Source organism: Pyxicephalus adspersus, chromosome Z (assembly GCF_032062135.1).
Source record: "Pyxicephalus adspersus chromosome Z, UCB_Pads_2.0, whole genome shotgun sequence".
NCBI lineage: Eukaryota > Metazoa > Chordata > Amphibia > Anura > Pyxicephalidae > Pyxicephalus > Pyxicephalus adspersus.
Genome location: NC_092871.1, coordinates 74,325,874 through 74,349,053, shown reverse-complemented (window position 1 = coordinate 74,349,053; position 23,180 = coordinate 74,325,874).

The window sequence follows — 23,180 nt, the reverse complement described above, 5'->3', positions numbered from 1 at the left end:
TGAATGGGTGCATCGTTTAATCTATAGGGAGAGGAAAAGAAAGAGGAATATTTCCATAGTTGCTGTTCAATTTTCAATAAGTTTAGCTACATATTGGTCTTGGATTTGTTGGAGATCCCCAAGTAATAAAATTAAAGGGTCTTTAGCCCAAGGGGTGGGGAAAGGTCTTTCTATTAAAATTTCAAAAAGGTGACAGCTTATTAACTGGATTGGGTGTCATTCTTATTTCAGCTGGTAGGTATTGGTCCCATTTATGGAATGTCCCTCCAGTTGGTTTCCTAAGTTTGTCTTTCAGTGTCCTATTTGTCCTTTCTACTACTCCAGCACTCTGGGGGTGATTTTATTAGCTACTGTCCTTGCATTTTCTTTCCTGACTACAAAACCTTCTACCCATCTCCTGAATCTGTCTGTAATTACTAGCATTATCTGACATCTATTGGAAGCCTTTGACATGTGTGTGAAGTCAATTTGTAACTCTTGAAATGGACCCTGTGGAGGTAACAAATGTTCATGTTGTCCTGTTTTCTTCCCTTGCACATGTTAGACAGCGGGAAAGTATGGCTTACGTCTGTTCCTTTAAATTTTGGGCACAAAAGCCCTTGTTTATTTCTTGTGTTGTGGTTTTAATGTTTTTATGTCCTATACCGTGAATTTGAAAAACAACGAGGGGTACTGCTATTTGGGGTAGCCCTACTATCCTTCCTTTTGACCAGATTCCAAAGGAATCTAAGATCAATCCTTTCTTTTCCCAGAATTCAATGTCCTGTGGGGTGTCGAAGGACTGTAAATCTGTTAGAAGTGTGTTGGTTTCAGTGGAAGCTGGGATGCTCTTTTAACACCACATATGCTTTAGTTATTTCATCAGACCATCGAATGTTATTAGGGGCAGTGGGGGTGGTACTGGGACGGAGCTGTGAGTCCCAATACGAGCAGTCAGGAATCCAGTGTCTGCAAAAATTGATCATGCCAAGAAAACTGAGCAGCTGTTTTTTTGTCAGTGGGCAAGGCAGACTGGTAATGGCATGTACACGGCTGGGGGCTAACAGCCGGGATCCTGGGGTTAAAAGCATTCCCAGGAATGTGACCTGAACCTTTTTCTGCGACACCCTTTTCCAGAAAACACAACAATGACACCGTGTCCCTATGACATGCCTCCTGAGAGGGGCTACTGTACATAACAATAAAGTGGAACCATGCTGCGGATGCCAGTTGGCAAGAACCTGCTGGAGGGCAATTGAGAAAGCTGCCAGGGAGTCAACAAAGCCCTGGGGCAAGCGGCACCAGGTGTACTGCTGTCCCTTGAAAATAAAAGCCATAAGGGGCTGGGTCTCAGGTGATAATGGTATTGAGAAAAAATGCGTTGGCCAAATCAATAACACTGTAAACTTGGGTCTCGGGCGCTACTGCTGTAAGGAGGGTACTAAGATCTGACATGACCGGTGTTAGGGGTGTGATCAGCTCATTGATGGCTCTGAGATCCTGTGTAAAGCGGTATGAGCCATCTGGCTATTTGACAGGATTTACTGGAGAATTGTAAGGAGAGTAGTTTTTCTTAAGTATGCCTTGCTGGCAGAAATATTGAATAATGGGTGCTAAGGAATCTTCCTTGTCTTTAGTTAAAGGATAATGCTTTTGGTATGATGGTGTATGTGGTTTTGTGAATTCTGTATATGGGGTGCAGTTCAGAAATCCCACGTCACATGGTCCGGTGGACCATGTGCTGTCAGGAACTGGAAAATCTAATAAGGGCAGTTGCAAGGTTGTACTGATATTAATCCCTCCCTTTGGGTCAACAACCAGTGACATTCCCAGAGATCCCATCAGGTCCATTTCTAACAGGTTAACTGGACAACTAGGTAATACCTTGAATGAGTGATGTGTAATGTATTCTCCATGTACTGTACATATGGGAATGTGAGGTGTGCGTCTTGTAGGGGTGATGACTCCGTTTATTCCCACAGAGGGCCCACCAGGTGTAGATGGACCTGACCAGGATCCAAGGCCAGAACACATCGCTCCTGTGTCTACTAAGAAGTCTTTCAGGAATTGTCCTACTTCGTATGTGATTTTTGGGTTTTCATCAGCCTGGTCAGAGATTTGTAACATAGTCGTGGTGGAGTACCTGTACATGGGGTTTGGACGACTTAGGAAGCTCAAAACATCCTGCAGCATCCTTTGTCAATAACTGGGCAAAAATGTTTGGGGCATCTAAAGTGCTCCAGGTGTCAATAATCATTTTGGCAGTGCGCTCATGTTCAGGAATCATTCCATTATTCAGTGACTGAATAAATACTATACTCAAATCTCCTCCTAATCCTAAACCTGCTTCCTCTTTCCACACTTTCCTAAACCTTCTAGCATAATCACTTACATTTGCTTGTGCAGGAATTGGGATGGCTAGGGTTGGTATGTTGCTCGACTGGAAAGGCACATTCCCAATATACAACTGATATGAAATTTAGAGAAAGATCCCTCAAGTGGGAATGGATTGTGACATTTTATGTTCTTCGTTCCATTTTTCAGGTGTGATGTTAAGGGGTCAGGGTAATAATTTCCTGCTCTACAATTAACATTATAGGGGGCATCCCTGTTGTCAGGTTTCTAGCACACTTTTATATGTTTTTTTTACATTTTTCTTATATTTAGGTTCCTCTGGGTTATCCCCCTTACCTTGGAAATTTCCCATAGTTGCAATATAAATTACAGTATAAATATCAGACGATTGTACAGTAATTGTTAGTTCAGTTAGTTCAGTTAGTTCAGCAGGTAGCTGCAGTGCTCGCTGACGTCCTGTTCCCAGGACCGCTTACCAAAACGCAGCTTAAGTCACGTTACTGCTTGCCCGAGGCAACCACAGCAGTGAGGACTGACCCAACCTCACCTTGGCAACCAGATTAGTACACAAACTTATTTTATATACAATATTTCTTATTCTTCTATATCATGCAACAAAATTCTTATACTCTATACATTAAAACAGAGGTCACGAGGAGTGTTGATGTTCGAATTCGGGTTGTCCCTATATTCGACTCGAATATGGTTGTTCGAATTCGGGTGGACCCGACCCGAAAATCACGGGATTCGACAGCAAAAATTCGGGAGGAAAAAAAAAATTTTTTTTTTTTCTTAAATTATTTATTTCGTATCCGTTTATTTTTTTTAACTTGTTTTTTTTTTTTTTTACAGGTTATCCGACAATGACATTATGAATCATAATGTCATTGTGGGATTCCTGGACCGTGGGAACTGTGCGGTCACAGCTAATTGAAAGGATTGTGCATGTTTCTGCGGTACACTTTCTCCTTTACATGTCCCTCCCTGCATCGTTCAAACAATTGTATCTAGCGTGTGGACACTGTTGGTGGACTATATATGAACGATCATATTGTTACAGCATGTACAGAATTGTTCATTTTCTTACAATATTTATTGGAAGTGTGTACCTAGCTTTAGCCTAAAATAGATTTGACATGTGCTCTTTAATCTTCATGTGAAGTCCAGGGGTATGTAATAGTGTTATGTATCTTTTTATAATGTAACTTTTAATGTATCCTTTTACAATGTATCTTTTTACAATGTATAATTTTATGTATCCTTTTATAATGTATCTTTTTACATCTGTTTGGAGGCTGTAGAAGCTCTACACAGTGCTGAAACAAACCTGAATTTTTCTCTTATTGACTTTAATGGTGTTCGAATTCGATGTTCGACCACCCAAATTTTTTTGCTATATTCGAGTGAAAAGCTGCCGAATCGAATAGTGGGCTATTCGACCAACACGAGTGTGCACAAATTCAATAAAAGATTTCCCAAATCTTCCTAACTAAGGACCTAGTCCTTCTATGAGGGAGTTTACACTGCCACAGTTCTTAGGTTCGTAAGATATCTACAGGGACCCAGGGGAGGGCAGAGGTAGAAAGGAAAATTTCTACTTACCCGATCCTGGTCTTTTTAATGTAGGTAGATATCCCGCTTCTGACGCCAAACTGGTAAGGCGATTTCTGCTGATCCCAGATCAGTTTATCCCTCTCTATCATGACCTCTGTTTTCAACGTGTTGGGAGCAGTGAATAATACACAAGCAGCTCAAGCATGTAGTTATATCACGTCTCAAAACTTTAATATCACGTCGCAGTTTATATAGTCAGACAGCAGGGTGGAAGGCACGTAGTAGTTAGTCAATAACAAGAAACTTAATTAACGACTTTGCTGAGCAAGATGTTTCAAGGTAAGAAGCTTATGGTTAAAAGCTTAAGGTAAGAATGGAGCAACTGGATTGACCTACTGATAAGGAGGATATAACTAATTTCGACACAACTCAATTATCTGCAAAATATAACAAAAAACACAAAAATAACTTAAATTCAAAACTCAGCATAATTATATTCCTTACAGTAGAACAATGGGGTGGAAACAGAGCATAGATATATAAAACCTGAGGTACAGAAATGTCCAAGGTTATTCCGACTGGTTCCTGAGATAGTAGTCTGAGGTAGAGTCCCTAAAGTGTTAGGTTGACCCATTTTAGGGACAGTAGGATTCCTCTGTCGTGGTATTAAATCAAGCACCCTGGATGATTGTGACTGAGGTTTAGCAGAGGATGCTGTTTGTAAAATACCCCTAGGAGTTAAGCTACGTACACATTTACAAATGTCATTGGAAACAAATGACTAACAGACGATCGTCCTAGAATCAGTAAGAAAAAAGTGCACAATGACTGACCAACCACGCTGACGAACAAGGATTGTCACTGGAAATGAACGACCGTCCTGTCAGTTCTAATTAATCGACGATCATTTGTAATCTATTGTGTTTATGGTTGTTCAGTGATCGTGCATGTTCTGAGCATGCGTGATGAACGAATGTTATTTGCAGTTACTTCAGTGTCCATGTGTATCCAAGACAAGATAGATGTATATATGTATATCTAGGTGTGTGTATATATATATATATATATATACATACATACATGCTGTAAGGATGGTACTAAGATCTGACATGACTGGTGTTAGGGGTGTGATCAGCTCATTGATGGCTCTGAGATCCTGTGTAAAGCAGTATGAGGCATCTGGCTATATATGTGTATATATGTAAATATATGTGTATATACATGTACGTATGTATGTATGTATATATTTATATATATATATATATTATATTATATATGTGTATCTAGATATATAGATATATGTAAATCTATATATATGTATATACACATATATTTATTAGTGTGTAAATATTTATGTTTCTGTATATATATACCGTAGATATATTTATATATATGTTTACGTGCATAATTTGTTCAGTTTCCAGTGCTGTTCCCCATCCTGTTCCAACGCAATTCTCCATCCTGTTCCAGCGCAGTACTCCATCCTGTTCAATTTTAAAACTTACCTTAACTTACCTAGCAGTCAAGTATAAATAAATGACACAAAGTTTTGTTTTTTGATAATTTTTTGTTCAACATATAAAACTAATAATAAATAACAAATATAAATAAAAAAGGCTTTATGGGTCTTGCAGCATCTCCTGTTTTAGCGCCTGTAGGTCGCTTCTGGCATGCCTCAGTGCCTTGGAAATCGCGCCCAAGCTCCTTTCCAGGCTGACTATCTTAGTCTTTCTTTTTGTTTTATTCAAAACAACACCTGTGTAGGAAAAAAAAGAAACATTATAGCTACACAGATATTGTGAAGGTAAGCCAACACATGGATATTTGTTTTTTGCATGCACAATATATGAATGCTTACCTCTCCTCATACTTCTCTTCATCTGTGCCGATGTGCCTGGCTCAGGGTTTTCCTGCTCTCCCTCTGGATTACCTTTACGAGAAAACAAAAATAAAAAGTTAAACTAAACACAATCATATGCAACCTACCTCTCCAAAATTTTGGTACATACCAGGGTCAATATCCAGTGCAGAACTACACTCCACTACTTCCTCCTTTATAGCCTCTGCAGGGGAACCGATAATCAATTCTGCAAGAAAAAGTCTACTTAACATGCATGTTATAATACATTTTTAAGATTAAATATATAACAACATCCTACCTTCTACCTCTGGCTGCACTTCTGGCCGTACCTCTGGCTGTACTGCAGGCTGTACCTCAGGCTGTACCTCTACCTCCCTAGCACAGCGTCCTAAAGCAGAAAAACAATGCAATACAGAACCAAAAATTTAACATAAAAAAAAATTGCAAAAAAAAAAAAGATATGAAAAAAATAAAAATAATAACAAATAAAAAAAGTATTTTTTAAAAAATATATATTTTTTTATACTTACGTTTTTGGCCGATGCGACGTCTTAAGCTATCTAGCATGACCCTGTCTGTTTTTCAAGTCAGACCACCTTTTTCGCAGCTGGTCCTTGGAACGCATGACACCAAATTTGGTATGCAATCTGCTCTGCACCGTCTTCAAAATCTGGTCTTTCCTGACATTCTGAGATGTGTACTGAGCCCTCCTGCCATCATGGTCCTTCTTCTCCAGAATGTGGAAAATCACCTCCATCTCCTCTTTTGTCATTGGAGAAGCTCACCTACAACGGCTGGGTCTTGGGTGTGACATTCTCTCATGTGACTGGAAGTGCCTGGATTTACAAGGTGTTGTGGGATCTGCAGTGCAAGGAGCAAGGTCATACACGTGCGTGCGATCGTTCATTCCAAAAAGAACATTCTTAGTAGGTAAGTGATGCTGCTTTGTATTAGTATTTGTATTTGTAACTCTATTGCAGTGTGTAGTAGTGTAAAGTTAACTAATAATTTATTTATATATGTTTTGCATAGATAATGGCCTATGACACATTCAACAACCCAGACTTCATGTGTGAGTTTATTGAGGCATACAGATCCCACCCCTGTCTGTGGAAGGTAAAGTCTGGGGAGTATTTCAACCGTTACCTCAAGATGAAGGTGTATACCGCTATGGTTGAGCTCTGCAAGAACATAAATCCTGTGGCCAACATAAACTATGTGAAGCACAAGATACAAAACTTGCACACCGTTTTTAAAAAAGAAATGAACAAAGTCAAAGCTTCTAAGCAATCAGGTGCTGCAACAGATGATGTCTACATACCAAAACTATGGTACTTCAACCTCTTGGCATTCACCACAGATCAAGATGAAGGTTGTCCATCAGTGTGCAGCAGTGTGGAGAAGAGAACAAGAATGCTGAGGAAAGCACACAGAGCCTTGATGGGACTCCTGATATTTTCATCACACAAGACCAGGTAAGTTATTTGGAAACTTTTTTTATTGTACAATTTAAAAAAACACAGGCACAACTAATATTAATAATATTAAAGCAAGGAAAACATTAGTACAGATTTTTATTGCAGTCCTACAAACATTGTGGTGTACAGACTATGTCATGCGATCCTGCCATTCTACTGCTCCAGTAGTGTTGAAGTACTCCAAGTACTTGCTTCGGTTTTCTTTAGCCAACACTGAAGCATTCTGAGGTACTGCAACCTGTAGATCCACTAGACCAGTGAATTGATTACTGCTTTCACCCGGTGTGGCTGTAGTAGAATCTTGCTCTATTAGAGGACCAAACGATGCATTGCAATTATTGCGGCGTAGAAAATTATTCAGCAAGCATAGACTACCTTGTCAATTTTGTCTATGCGCAGATTAATAGCAGTATGGAATATACTAGCGATTTGCTAGAATACTGAATGCATTCTCAACCTCCTAGCGCGAGATAACCTGTAATTGAAATTTTTTTTCTTTTGGTCCAAATCCCTCTGAGGATAGGTTTTTTATAAGTTGTCATGTAAAGCAAATGCTTCATCTGCAACAAACACAAAGTTCATTCCCTCTACAGTTTGGCAGTTTCTAGGAAGTGCAGTTGCTTGTTCATCAGCTTCCTGTAAAATGGTGTACCTTCCAGAACCCCTCCATTAGACATGTGCCCGTTTCTTCCAATGTCTACTAAAAGAAATTTATACGGGCATTTACAATTGCTATGAGCACGATGCTGAAAAACCCCCATAGTTGTAATAATACGATCCACTGTATGCCGGTGGGGTGATTCTTACATTCTTCCCATCAATTGCTCCACAATTTGGGAAGTTCCATATATCTTGAAAGTCTGAAGCAATGTCCATTCATTCCTCAGGTGTACCAGGAAACTGAAAGGAGAACAAAGGAAGAGTTATTAAGCATAATAATATGTTCTATTTATTTTTCTTGCAGACTTGCTCCTGCAGTGACCCTCTAGAGATTTCACCTGCCACAACACCCACTCCGGTGACTTCAAACCATAAAAGAGGTCAGAAAAGAGCAAGAGGAGCTGGAAAAGAAGGAATTTTGCAGAAAGCTATGACCATACTGAATCAAAAAGTGTATGGCCATTCTGAACCAAAACCATGTGCTGTGGAGCTGATTGTGACCGATGTGGTGAAAAAAGGGTTGATGAACCAAATAAACCCACAATACCCTACCTATTCCTTCCCCTATCCATACCCGCAGCCTTCTTCTCATGTTCCAAACTACACTCCTCGCCACCAATATGAGATTCGTCACTGTCCTTACCCAAGTACACTAAATGAGTATACTTTTGGCAAAAGAAGCCAAACTGTGTGTCACAACTGTTAAATTGCTTTTATATTGTTGTTAATGTTGTTTAAATAGTTATGTATTGTTTTTTATTGTTATTTATTGTTATGTATTGTTATTTATACTTTTTTATGTGCTAAAGTTTCCCTGAAAAATTGCACTTTGTTTAATAAAAGTTATTATTTGGTTATAAAGCGAAAGTGTAATTTTGTTTTAATGATTGTAGGGGGGACCTACCTTCATGAACTCATCTTTTAAGTTGTATAATTGCTGCACACGTCTCGGGGTAGATATGACTCATTGCTTGTGGTGAGATCCCAGTGGACAACTTCATGTCCTGCAGAGATCTTCTAGTGGCAAGTTATCTAAGCGTGACGATCAACCTCTGCTCAGGTGTTATGGACTTTCTCATAAAGGTATCTTGTTTCTTCAGAGCAGGTGCTACTGCGGAAAGTACCATATTTTTCGGACCATAAGACGCACTTTTTTTCCCCCAGAAGTGGGGGGAAAAAGTCCCTGCGTCTTATGGTCCAAATGTATCAAAATGTATCCTTCCCAGCTGCTGTCCCGTCCCGTCTCCTGTTCAGCACGGCCAGAGTGTGATGTTGGTTTTTAATGCACATAAAATATTTTAGGACACTATTTGTTTCAGAATCTTTTTTTTCTTCATTTCCCTTCTCTAAAAAACTGGTGCGTCTTATGGTCCAGTGCGTCTTATGGTCCGAAAAATACGGTATTTTCTGGAAACACACATCCGACATGCGAAGATCATTTTTGTAGTCATCTGGAAATGAGTGGCACAGTTCCCAAAGCAGATTCTCATGCAACAACCAATCTTTACACCACATCCGCCGCTTCTTCTTAACTTTCTCATCATCTTCTTCACTTAGCAGATACATCACAACAACAGCTGCTTTCTTCTTCCTTGAGAGGACTTGGACAAACATATTGCACAGAGAGACAAAATAGCAGTGTGCCGAATGTTTGTTCGTATAACCGATCTTTCGTACACACTATACATATTCCGCACCTATTTTACACGTCACTTCCTGTATCATTCAAACAATCCCATCCACCATGTTTACATATCTTTAAACAATTGTATCTTTATTTGCATGTACAGAATCAGCACTATACGATCATTCAATGATATCTTTCATAATCGTTGATCGTTCATTTTTGATTGATAATTATTGAAGGTGTGTATGTAGCTTTAGTGATGGATTCTGTCATGTCAAACTTGCAGGGAGCTCCTGAGGGGGCTTACCAGAGCTGATGATTGCTGTAGTGTGGCCTGGGTCCACTGAGAGAGTACTGCTTTAACTTGTCTGGTATGCCTGGTATGCAGCTGGGGAGAGGTAGCATTGTAGCAGAGTTTCCCCTGGTTGATGCAGGTCCCGGACCCCATTTCGTTTCCCCATTTTCGATAGCCCTATTATAGTCAAAAATACTCAGGCTAGAGCAGCAGATTTATTGGGGGTGTGCCTGCACTCGGTGCCATCCAAGCCACACCCCCAATGGTGACCATAAATCTTACATAAAATTAAAAAAAATGAATAAAAAAACAACATAATAAAGATGAAATCATACTTGTTCAGTGATCTAAAAACTATAGCTAGGAATTCTCTGTAGATTCAGGTGAAATGGGTCAGCCTCAGTGCACAAAGAAATAATCATAGATGCCACAGTTTAAATTATTTGTAAATTATCAACCTCACTTCACAGCTGCTGCCTACTGTGTATTGTCATAGTATCGATACTTGTTTATGAACAGCAGAGTATGCAAGGCTCACCTGTTGACATGTGCACCAAATGAACCTTTTATATGCCCATAAAAGTGAGCATATTTTTGGCTGCAGTCCTTGTGCACAATTTCATGATAAATCAGCCCAAATATGTCAAGTGTAACTAGAGGTATTGCAATGATTTATGCTATGTTTAAATGGACTTGTGTAATAATGTGTTCTTTTGCTTCTTTCTCAACGCAGTCTAGTATGGGAACCAAAGAAACCTTCACTGTAAATTTAAATACAGCACAGCTTACTTTCTCAGAGTTGTAATGAATAGTGTGTGATGTTGTGATACGTTGCTGCCATCTAGTTGCCTCAATTCATATTATTTTCCTCTTTGTTTAGCATTAAATGTATAGATGGGTTTTTGTTGTTTGTGTGAAAAAACTATTTAGATTGGTGCTTGTGACTTAAGTTAAAAATGTAAATATGGGGATGGTTCCTGTGTATGGCTGGCCAGGATGCATCTGTGCTTCACTCCTGCATTACTATTAACAGCTCTCACCGCATATTCTGCTTCCAGCAACCATCTATATGGTTCATGACACACTGCTGGAGGATCAATGGCAACCGGCCACCAAAAAACATTAATGTACATGTCCATCTTTCTCACCCAAACCTACCTGATTTGACTCAGGGTTCTAGGACTACTCTCTAAAGCTTGTATCCTTGTACATCCCTCCATTAATGTGGCCTACACTAAGCCATGATTTGTGCCTTATTAGATTGTTGGAAAAATAAACATTCATTTAAATGTCTTAATGCTGGTTCTAAGAGTTACTTTACATTTACTCAAATGTTTACAATTTTCATGGTTTCTAAATTACATATTTTGAGATTCTGTTAGTAAAAGTAAATGGTTTTAATATTGCACTGGGAGCCCTGCCTGGCCACTCCACTTTACCCCTTTTATGTCCATCGACACAGATAAAGGGGGTGATAAGGATTCCAGTTTTTATAACGTCCTTTCCTAGGCCAGTATCAGAGTAAGACAAAGAGCGAATTCTCTTCCTCTTGCTCCCCTACCATACTCTATCTCTTTATCCAAAGCCCCTCCCCTGCTCGTATGTTCAACCTTACCTTAACCTTTCTTATCCACCCATCCATGTTGTATTCCTCACCAATCACCCACCTACGGCTCTAGTTAAAATTGTTTCTTTTCACATCAAAGGCTTAAATATCTCAGAGAAAAGGACAGCTTTTTTATCTCAGTTATCATTTATAAAGGCTCAAGTAGCGATGCTTCAAGAAACCTACTTTAAAAAAAAAAGGGCCCCCACTCTTATTCAATACGAAATACTCAGTGAGCTATACCAGTTGTTCCCCTGACTCAAAATCAAAAGAAGTTAACATCTTGATTATAGGCTCTATCTCTTGGAAAACTAAAGATAAATGCAGTGATGTAAAGGGCAGATATCTTTGTATCAAGGGGGTACTAGGTGTCATCCTGCTCACAATAGTCATGGTATATAAGCCCCTTACCAATCAGGCCCTCTTTTTGGAAGGTATCCTGGAACATTTGGAGGGATTTAGGTTAGGACCTCTGGTGTTGGGTGGTGATCTGAATTTCCTCCCAGACCCAGGCATGGACACCTCACAGGCTGGGCATTGTACTCTTCCAACAGGAAGTAGATGCCTGAGACATTACTTGATTCACCATCAACTGATTGATGCTTGACATGTTGTTAATCCTATGGTTAGTGGTAACTCTTTTTTCTAACACCCACACCAGACATACACAAGCATAGATCATTTTTGACAGACAGATCTCTACAGATAAATTAATTGTTCAATCGACACACTCTATATGTGGTATTAGATATGAATCTGGCACATCATGTTCCCAAAACATGGTGTTGGAAGTTAAACACCTCCCTCCTCCAAGATCTAGTCATAGATCAAGAAGTTAACTCTGAATTATCACATTACTTCAGACTCAATCATCCCTGTATCCCCGCATAGCGACCCGTATGTTGTTTGGGAAGTCCATAAGGTAGTATTTAGGGGTATCCTGATTAGGCAAGGCTTCTGCCTTAAACAGGCAGGACAAATAGAGATAGTCCATAGTGGAGATAGAAGCTGATTTCCAGAATTAAAGACTTGGAGCGACTTCACAAATGCTTGTAATGTCTGGATTTGGGTGGAAAATTACACACACTTAGAGCACAACTCTCCTCTCTATGCCTGGTAAAGGCGAAATCCTTTCTTGCGAAAAGCGGTCATATGCAGGCCCATTGTCACGGTCCCTTCCGTGACAGAAGTTTGAGGATCTGTCAGACTAGCTGCATGTGAGATTATCTGACAGCCTCTTTGGTTTTACTTGTTGCTGTGTTGTTGTTTGTAATGACCACTCCCCTTGTATCAGGTGCAGCTGGGGCTCATTACTGCTCTTCCATTTAGTCTGGCCTCACACTTCATGCTGTGCGGTTAATATTCACTACTGGGATGTGAATAGCTGGAGTGTCCTGCCATTCTGAGTTCCTGTTGATTTCTGCTTATAAGATAAGTTGCTGTTCTTTTGGTGTATTGGTGTTTTGTTTAGGTATTTGTTGTTTACTAGGCCTCAGGGAGACACTGGGTCCTTCATAGGGGAAGGGACCAGCAGTCTCAATCCAGACCCTACTGCTAGGGCTGTGCAGGGCTAGCAGGGCCTAGGTTCCTGGGTATGAGTATCCCTACCTTCAGGGGATGCTCATATGGTTAGGAGTCAGGGCTGGATTAGGGTTTTGCAAGGGGTGACCATTCCCTTTTCCCTAGGTATTTGATGCCTAGTAGTTTATACACCTTCCTGTTACCCTCCCCTCCCTCTCATTCGTGACACCCATGCTCTGGAAGAACAGAGAGCAAGGACTTAAGTTCTCTTTGTGGTGGACAAAGCTGGCAAGAAGGTTTATGAGGTTTGTGATATTGCTTCCACTTTCTGTAAGAGAAAAAGGAAAACACACATTACAAGGGCTTTATGATTATGGTTATAAGTGTGCTGATCCTTGAATTATATGAGTTAAAAATGATGTATTACGATGCAAATTTATCTTATGATATTGATTCTCTTTATATACTCTTGTCTCTATTAATCTAACTTTAACTGTTATTTTATACATAATCACATACCTTTCCCTGGAACTATGTGTAACTTTGTTTGAAAATATATACATTTTTTGTTTTTTTTTTAGTATTGCCACTGGTTTTCGCTACTATCCCCTGAGGAAGCTGAAACCAGCGAAACGTGTTGGACTTCGGGATCCGGTTCACTGTTGACAATTTAGATAATTTTATCAGTCCCTGTAACCGCCCTCACTTTTTTCAAGGATTTTTGTTTGTTGAACACTTACATATGTACATAAATTAATTTATAGCCAAAAAATCCCCTGCTGATGAGTAGGAGGGTAGGACAAGGGAAGGGGAATGAGAAGAAGCTTTTGAAGTGGCACTAGAGAGAGTAGTTTTGTAAAAATACAAATTTATTTAAGAATTCTAAAATCAACTATAGCAAACATTAAAAAGTTCAGTTGTGACTGAGCATATATGCATATACAGATACACCCTATAAGCAGATTATTCAAATAACAATTGTCTGTTATAGTGCAAAGTCTCCTGTCTCGACGCGTTTTGCCCATTTGGGCTTCCTCAGGGAATATATGAGAAAAACTATAGACCACTGTAAAATAATATACAAAAGAATGCATGCAAATATATCAGTTAAGCAAAAAACAAAAAACATGAAACAAAACACAGAAAGCGGCAACTATGTAATACTATATCATTCATACGTGCATAGAGTGAGTTTTTTTATCAATATTATAATAGTAATTACTGAATATACACTTAACATGCACTTACATTGTGCTTTACAACTCAGAAACTGGTAGATAGTGCATACATGGAGTTTTCAGCAACATGAACCTTCTTAAAACCAGAAAAGTATTATTGAGTTTGGAATAGTGCCCTACTTGGGGAGAAGGTGGGTATAGTTTTACAGACTAATGTACAGTGAGTAAATGTAAATTGATATCCGAATGTAAAAAAAACACAAACTCACATCCACAAATTTTTTTTCTCCTTTGAAGTCTCCCAACAAACCGGAGTGTCCCCAAGTGAAAAATGACACCAGCAAAGGTTTTTTTAGAAAGGGTTATTCAAAAATGGTAATGATGATAAACCTGGGAGTTTGATCATTAGCGATATAATACTTAGCAGTAATTAATGATATGGCACTCGCTTCATTTGAAGGACATCCTATAAAAACCAAGAGAGATTTCCATAGCCGAGGTTTGGATTCATAGTAAAACTAATTAGGACCTCCATAGGGAGATATGTTACCGTAAAAAGAGATTTACAATACATTTCTGTTGATTAGGGTCTCCCAAACAAGGAGGCCAATGGCCCCACATGTGAAACATTCTGAGAGTCATCCAGGAATGAAAAGTGTAACCTAAGGATAAGAATTGAGTTTTAGTTTATGATAACCCATTTATTTAGAAGAACTTAAATCAGAATCAAAAGAAAAAATCTCTCTAGAAAGCTTGTCTATATGAGACTCCTGCCATTTGAGTTTCAAAAGCCAGAGAACTGCTGCAAGTAGATTGGTTGGTACTTAATTTTGGGGATGGTAGAAGAGAGCCAGCGGTGCAGCAAATCCGAAAAAACAGAAATGCTGCATCCAAGCTTCCCCTCTTATCCATCCTTGATTGCTCAGCTGTGTATAGTTCAGTCAGCTGATTACTGTCAGCCGGCGCTAGAGGAATTATCAAGATCCTGCGGGAGTTGTAACATCCCACGAGATTAGCAAGAGTGTGGGCAAAAACCTGACAAAGGAGAGAGGTGATAGTGGTTTCCGCCCTCATCTCTCCACTGGGTCATCCAATCCCATCACACTGCGTGCTGTGATTCGGGAAGGCTGATTCATCAAGCAAAATCGGAAGCTCGCTCGCGCATTCGTATTCGTGATCCAAAATCGGAAGCCTTCGATCAATTTATCAACTAAATTTTGGACGCCGGCGTATTCGCGCAAAGTTATTAACTGAAATGATCTAGCTGCTGGAGCCGTGCATCCCCAGCAGTTTTACACTGGCGAGCTTGCATTAAAAGTCACTGTTCCCCTAAAAAATAAACTTTTCTAATGGCACACATCTTTCACTTAGACCTAAATAAAAATGTTTGGGCTGTTCAAATGATTTAAACATTTATATTAGCTGAGAAATAAGCATATTTTTACATGACCTAATATTTTCAGTTTTAGAAAGAGTTAACTGATTTCAGCCCTTTACACAGGCTAAATGCATCAGATGCCAGACCCGGTGATCCACCTGGAAAGAAATTCCAGCGGGCTCTGGTGGGCAAAACCTCGCCTTTGCCAGCAAACTAGATTTTTTTCCACCTATGTCCAAAGCACACACACAAGTTCTTGCTTGTTTCTGTAGATATATATGTATATAAACATGTATGTATGTGTATGTGTGTGTCTATATATATATGTAAATAAACACATATTTTTATATATATATATATATATATATATATATATATATATATATATACATAAGTATATATATATATATATATTTATATACATCATTATAAATATATACATTATAGAAAAATCTTCTACTCCTTTTTTGTTTTTTTCTTCAATAGCTGTTTACTGGTGTACAAATCTACAGGATCGGATCAATAAATTATTATGGAATGTCAAACTGTCAAAAAACCAAACAGCCAAATTTCACGTACTGTGCACGCCCAATTGCATGTTAATTTTCAACACCTGTGTGCATAATGATGAGCATATTTAAGGGTGTTGTCTAACTTTTTTTTTTACCTTTGTCTTAATTTTTTTTTTTGGTCAAGGAGGGGCTGTTGTTTTGTTTGTTAGCCTAATCTATGTTGCTACATTTGATACTTTGCTTACCATTTAGCACAATAGCTGCTTTTGTTTTTTGTACTTTGAATGTTATAATGTCCATTTTACTATTAAGAAGTCAATGTCAATGTTAATGCTATGTTATTGTGTTTGTGGCCATATTATTTCATTTTAATAATATGTCTATATTACCACCTTTAAATGTGTCCTGCATAAATATTGTCTGATCCAGTTTTCCACAGTTGATAGGTCCAAATTGCATATTGGTTTGGTAAATATTTTTGGAATGCAATATTTTTGGGGCCACTTTTGAAATAATTTGGCTTTATATGCAAATGTGGGTTTACATGTGTATTTTTTTGGTTTATTTTGTCATGTAAATTTAGTGGTATCTGTGTGTTCTCTATATTTTAATGTGACCCTTTTAGCAAATAGGTTTATTTTGAAATCATAAAGTTTTTGTCCAAATTTTGTATATATTTTTTTTTAGGGTGGGGTGGTTTTTGTGATCTCCTTTACTATGTCCCAGGACCTCCAATGAAAAAAATCTATTATGCTTGTTTTTAAGCAGTTCCCTTCTATGATTAGTTTGACTGGCTAAAAACTCAGCTCAGTGTGATGTAACCACTATGTGCGTGTGAACTGTTCTATTAGTTGAAAACATTTCCACAGAAGGATCATTATTCCAGTAATTTTTTCTTTGTAAATTTGTTTCATGTGCACTCCTGTATGTACATACATGCATTTATGTGTGTACATATACATAGAAAAGCGAAATAATAGGAAGAAATAGGCAGAAATAGGCAATGAGGATTTTTAGGCCATATTGCTTAACATGATTCAAATTGGAAATATCGCCTATTTCTTCTGATGATTTCTGGTGTCATAGGCTTGGCTCCAAGCAACATTCATGGATGATATTGCTTCTGGTTAAAGGAGGAAACCCACTTTATGTGCTTCCACTACCAAGCTGAGGTGAGTAAGTCAATATATAGTTGGGCAAGGTCTAACATGCAGTTCAAACTGAATAAACACTCTGAAAGGCTAGAAAAGCAAGAACTTATGTTTGGCTCAAAGTGTACAATCCAGCATGTTACTTCATAATTCCAAAAAGAAACCTAACAAAAAATAAATACAAACAGTATATTATTATGAAATATTATGCACGTACCTATGTGTCACATATAACAACATTTACATGTGGGAATTAATACGCATACAGCAGGCGTATGTGCAAATGTGTACGCACGTGGCAATAAACCAAGAAGTTTCATATCTGCGTTATCATCAGGCCGTGTACATTGTTTGCAGAGAGGGACCTGTGCTTCATCATTCAGGTAAGTGAATTTAAAAAAAAAATTTTTTTTAATTATTTTTGGTTGAATAAGCATACATGTTTGTCCATGTTTGCACATTTAAATGTGTTTTATGCATTATGCATGTTTGCACATTTAAATGTGTTTTTATGCATCATGCATGTTTGCACATTTAAATGTGTTTTTATGCATCATGCATGTTTGCACATTTAAATCTGTTTTACGGCTGCTTCTCATATTCCTCAGCCTAAGAACTCCCCATCTTTAATACTTCAGATGTCCTAAACCCTTGTTTGTAACTACTTCACATTTTGAGGATTACTAGCTACTACTCAACCACATTTCTTGGAGGTTGTTGCTGTTTAAAAAGCAAGTGCATCTAGGAGGCAAAAAGCGAAAAGGCCCATTCATGCCCCCTTGGGCCATTTACGTAGCAAGGAGAATTGGGGTTTTACCCCAAAATTTATACCTTCATTTCAAGGAGCCCCAATTTATTGGGAATGGTGAGGTACATAAAGCAGAAAATGTAGGTTCAAGTGGGGGGACACTTGCTCCTTGCTATCTATGTAAGTGAACCCAGGGGGTCCACTTTTTCAATTAAGGACTTCTATGTGCACTTGCTTTGGAAAAATGCATTCCCAATGTAGGATTTTCTATAGTGTTTGCAATTGGGATCCCCATATCTTCAAATTCTTGAAATTTGGTGGACTGAGATTTTTGAGATATTTTGGGACTATTATCTGAGGGTCCTCTGTGCTTGTGCAAAGAGTTGTAAGGCTGCAAGATATGACATGCTGAATTCCCACACACAGATATTGGGATTCTCCCCATCTCATTCTAGCTGCACTCTTCTCACTGCCCAGCTCTTATCGGCAGCTGGAATCCTCTGCATGGATGACAGCTGAGAATGAAGCATCCTCTATTGTGCTTTCAATGGATTAGAGCTGCAGATGAGAGCTGGGAAGAGGTCCACACACCTAAAGTTGGCTGTTGACAACTATGTACATGCACATATTTTGATGTGTGTATATAAGGTTTGTAAAAATCTTCATAATTCTACCCCATTAAGCTCAGAGGTAGATCATTTGAAGAGCACTAATTAGCCTCCTCGCTATCAGACAAGGCTGGAAATTATCTTGCTTTGTTCAGAGGACAGTGGAAGCCTTCTGGTAGAATGATGTGGAGGCATCTGGATAGCTGAGATAGCTGAGACCACAATCCTGATTTTGGTGAAGGCACATCATTCTACTGTGTCACATAGATATTCCCATGTTTTGTATTTATCCACTTTTTGTTTTTTTTGTTTTTGTTTTTTTTTTTCCTGTGCAACAAAATTAATTTAAACAAAATGTGCTGCATTATCTGACCTAATGCAACGGTGCTTACATTTTTGCCCTAGATTGTATGTATGTCTGGCACTTACTAATGCTTCACTCAAACCGGATAAGCAGAGTTTACATCTAGGACCACAATTATTGTTTTTACAATAGTTTAAACAGGATTAAGCTTAGTGGGGTGGGAACCGGAAGATTCCTATGAATAGTAATAGTATACCCATATACCTACATATCTACACACAATATTAACAAACAGTTTACAATTGCAACCAAACTATGTCAATTTGCAACTGAAAATGTATCAATCAATCAGTCAGTTATTCAATCAGTGATCCTTTTTTTTGTTTTTAAGAGGTGTTTGGTTGTTGTCAAAATAACTCACATTTTGTTTCTCTTTTTCTTTAGACAATGACTCCGGTGTGCCGGTATGACCTGCAGCATTCTATTTATACCAAGCGCCGGATTGCAGAGAGGCTGGCAGACAGGCTCTGGACCCCTGCAGGCACGCTCCCAACTGTTGCCTAAATTCAATATGTTTGGGGCAACTCAACCGGAGAAGGGCCGATTTGGTGCGTGAAGTGGGGGACCGCATCCTGTCTGGTAAGTTTTGCATTTTGTCTTCTCCTCTTGTTAAGGGGTGGTGTTTTAGAATGTTTGTTGTTTGTGTAAAGTAGTATTGTTTAGCCTAGAACTGTTTTTCACTTCCTATATTTTACGACCCTTAAAAATTTTGGATATTTGTTCTTGTTATTACAGCCAGCTCTCCATCATGCCGGCAGCTGCAAATTATACAGCGGCCACACAGGGGACTGGCCGTCCCCCAGGATGTGGAGGAGGAGGAGACATCCCTGGGGGAGGAGGAGGAGGCATCCCTAGAGGATGAGCCATCCCTGGAGGAGGAGCCCGCTGTCCAACATCTGCAGCCAGAGTCCTCCAATGAAGGAGAGGAGGCAGAGGAGGCCAATGAGATTGCCTGTAAGCTAACCTTAGAATCAACTTTTGTAACATATGTTGCAATTCAACACATTCTAACACTACTTTCACCATATTTCATTACAAATACAAAGAAAGATCCAGCAGGATTTCATGTAGCTTCCAGTCATTGATCATGCATCAAATGAAGGTTCTTTCTAGGTTGTTGGCTAGCATGAATAAAAATAGACATGAGTTGATTAATTGTCCATAGTTGTACTGACAAATGTTTGGTCAGAATTTTTGGATGTAGGCAAAAAGTATCATTTAGAAGTTCTGCATTAATCTATTCACCCTAACTAATCTTACAAATCTACTTTAGTCCTGCCCACCTACTTCTACTTATGGTGTTCCATTTTCATCCACAGCTAGTGGAGCGCCCTTGCCAGCACCTCCTCCACAGGACACAAGTTCCTCATCTGAATGTAAGTATTTCTCCATTTTAGATATTGTGAACATTCCTTTAAAACCATGAAAATAAAGAAGGAGATACTTTGTTAGGCCTAGCTCCATCAAGTATCATTAGGAGTGTATGACAAGCTTCATGTCTAGGCAGCTTTTAACAGAAGACAAAGGTTAAATGTCACTTAGCCACGTTTGTCCCTTGTGAAAACCCACATTGACACCAAACTAAATCACTTTGGTTCCATAGCCATAATTAGCTTGGCCCCAGGAATCACCTTTTTTTTCTTGTTTGGCATGGTGTAAACAGCAAAACAGTCAGATGAGATGACATAACTTGACTTCTTTAGCACTGTGCAATTTAAGAACTAGCTGTAAATTATACTGTTACATTAGGTCAGTACTTACCTCTCTTATTTTTTTGGTCTCCTTCCAGAAACACAGCCAGTTCCACATTGATGGACACAGCCAGCCCTCCTGAGGAGCTTCCGATGCATCACAAAATCTCCTGTGACCTTAAATGTAATACAGTTGGGTATGTTAGATATCTCTTCAAAATATATGTTATTGTAACATCATTCAAGAATACATTTGGCATAGAATACACAACTGAACACCTTAGTATGTCATTTTAACCAACAGAAAAGTAGTTGACCTATTAGTAGGCACATTTATCTGTTACAGACAAGTGTCAGAGAAGTGAGGTGTGCCATATTTGGTCCCTAGACATAACTAGATTTGTGTTCATTTAGTGAACAAAGATGCAATCGTGTATTTTGAAATAATATTTAGCTTTTTTTAAAGTCATTACAGCAATACTTGTAGAGTATTAAGCTGAGACTTCATACTTGATTAGAAGCACTTTGACAAATTTACAAACTGGAACATTCTTCGGGGATTAGATAGCAAAACTGCATTTGAAGCATACGTGGGCCACATCAAAAGAAACTTAGATAGGTAAAGTGTCAAAGTGCAAGGGTCACTAACCCGTGGACATTGGACAAACACAAAATAGTGATTAAGCTATCTTATACAAACAAGCGTCTTCACACAGGATCCTAACTCAAACCCACACTGTCGATCTCATGGAGTCCTGAAAAAATTGAGTGAAGAATGACAGGAAGAATATGAAGAATGTTCTCACCTGGCACCCAGCATCCATCTACATACTTCGCCCAGACCGGGCACAACCACGGGCTACTTCAACATCCCGGCCGTGGGCCACCCCCACATCCTGGCCTCAGCCACGGGCTACCCCAACAGCCCGGCCACAGGACCCTCCCACAGCACACCCACGGGCCTGGCCCACCTCCACATCCTGGCCTCGGCCACAGGACCCCCCCCACAGCATGCCCACCGGCCCGAACCACCTCCACATCCTGGCCTCGGCCACGAGAGGCCAGCAGGACCTATTGTGATTTGCCAACCCAGCCTGTGAATAATCGCCTGATTTACCTGAGATTGTTGGCCCAGGAAATTCACTTAACATGTTACAGAGATGGTCAACTTTGAACATGTAGTCACCCAAAATGGGCGATTGTTGTTGGACCGATTCTATTAGAAGATGCATGGCTGTCAGATGTTGTTGGTTAAAATCTCCGTCTTGGGGATTTTGATTGAGGTTTTCATGTAGGAGCGTAAGGACCTGTTCCAAATTATTTAAACTTGGGACAGACATCCTTGACTCCACTATATCAAAATGGCCAACCAGCCCCTGAGTGAGGCTTAGAAGCTGGCTGCCCACACTGGGTTGACCCAACTCCATGGTTGCTACAAAGGGAAAATAAAAAAATTACTACAATATCACATAACTTTGTGGGTCACCATAACATTATGCAGACAGCATCCTGACATTGGAACATCAACAAATGTTAGACAAAATGTTAGACACATTTATTCTGAATCCTAAGCATTAAACATGGGTTGCTTACGGAAACCTCAGGTGTCTCCTCTTCTTGTGGTAAATGTCCACCTAAGGGACCCTAAACAAAAAAATGCAAAAATCAATTTACATTGGTAATTATATAATGTAAAAGTATTGAACTTACATGGTTGCCAAGCATCGGAGCCATCCCGGTAGTCCACCCCTACCACCGTTCCTGGCCCGCCATGAATGGCAACGCCAATCTTTCGTACTCCTTGAGACGCTGCACAAGATGTTCACGATAGGTGCCACTCCTTCTGGCCTCTGTACCCAGGACCCTTTTGACCTGTCCGAAGATGTCACTCACACGCTTTTGACACTGGGTAATGGTCCGTTGTGTACTGCCCACTGCATTAACCCATGGGAGGTCTGGGAGTGCAAGCCCCCATGGAGTCGTGGAAAATGGTTTCCTTGGAAGCAGAATCCCTGGTCTGGCTCAAACTGGCCGAGGTGCCAGGTTGAGAAGCCAGGGGCCTGAACGTTACTTGGCCTGCTTCAGAGAGCAACCTAGCTGGCCTGAGGGAGCTGCCTGTTGGTCTATGGACTGAAGACCCTGTTGGTGTTGGTGGTGAGGCCGGCAGCAGGGACGATGGTGGCGGCAGGGCTGGCAGCAGCGACGGTGGTGGTGGCGGTGGTGGCAGCAGTGGTGGCCATTCTCCTTGGCTCCATGTTACTAGAAGGAAAAAAATAAGAGAGTTTTGGGACAACACACCAAAAACATTTTTTGGAGGTATAAAGTAAATGGTGTATTCTTACTTTTGTTTTTATTGTAGCAGCCTTCTGATTTGTGTGGTTAATTTTTGGCTTTGTAAATTTTTGGTTTGCATGCAGAATGGCTAAGAAGCTCTGTGAAAATTTATAGGGATACAGTACGTGCGCACGTTTATTCATGGTTTATGTGCACGTTTTTGCGCATTACGTGTGCACAATTATGACCACCTAAATGTGCGCCGGGGTGAGGATTGTGCTTGTTGTTGTCATAGATCAGGATATTGAAGTAGAGTTGCTCTTCACCACTGCTGTTGTGG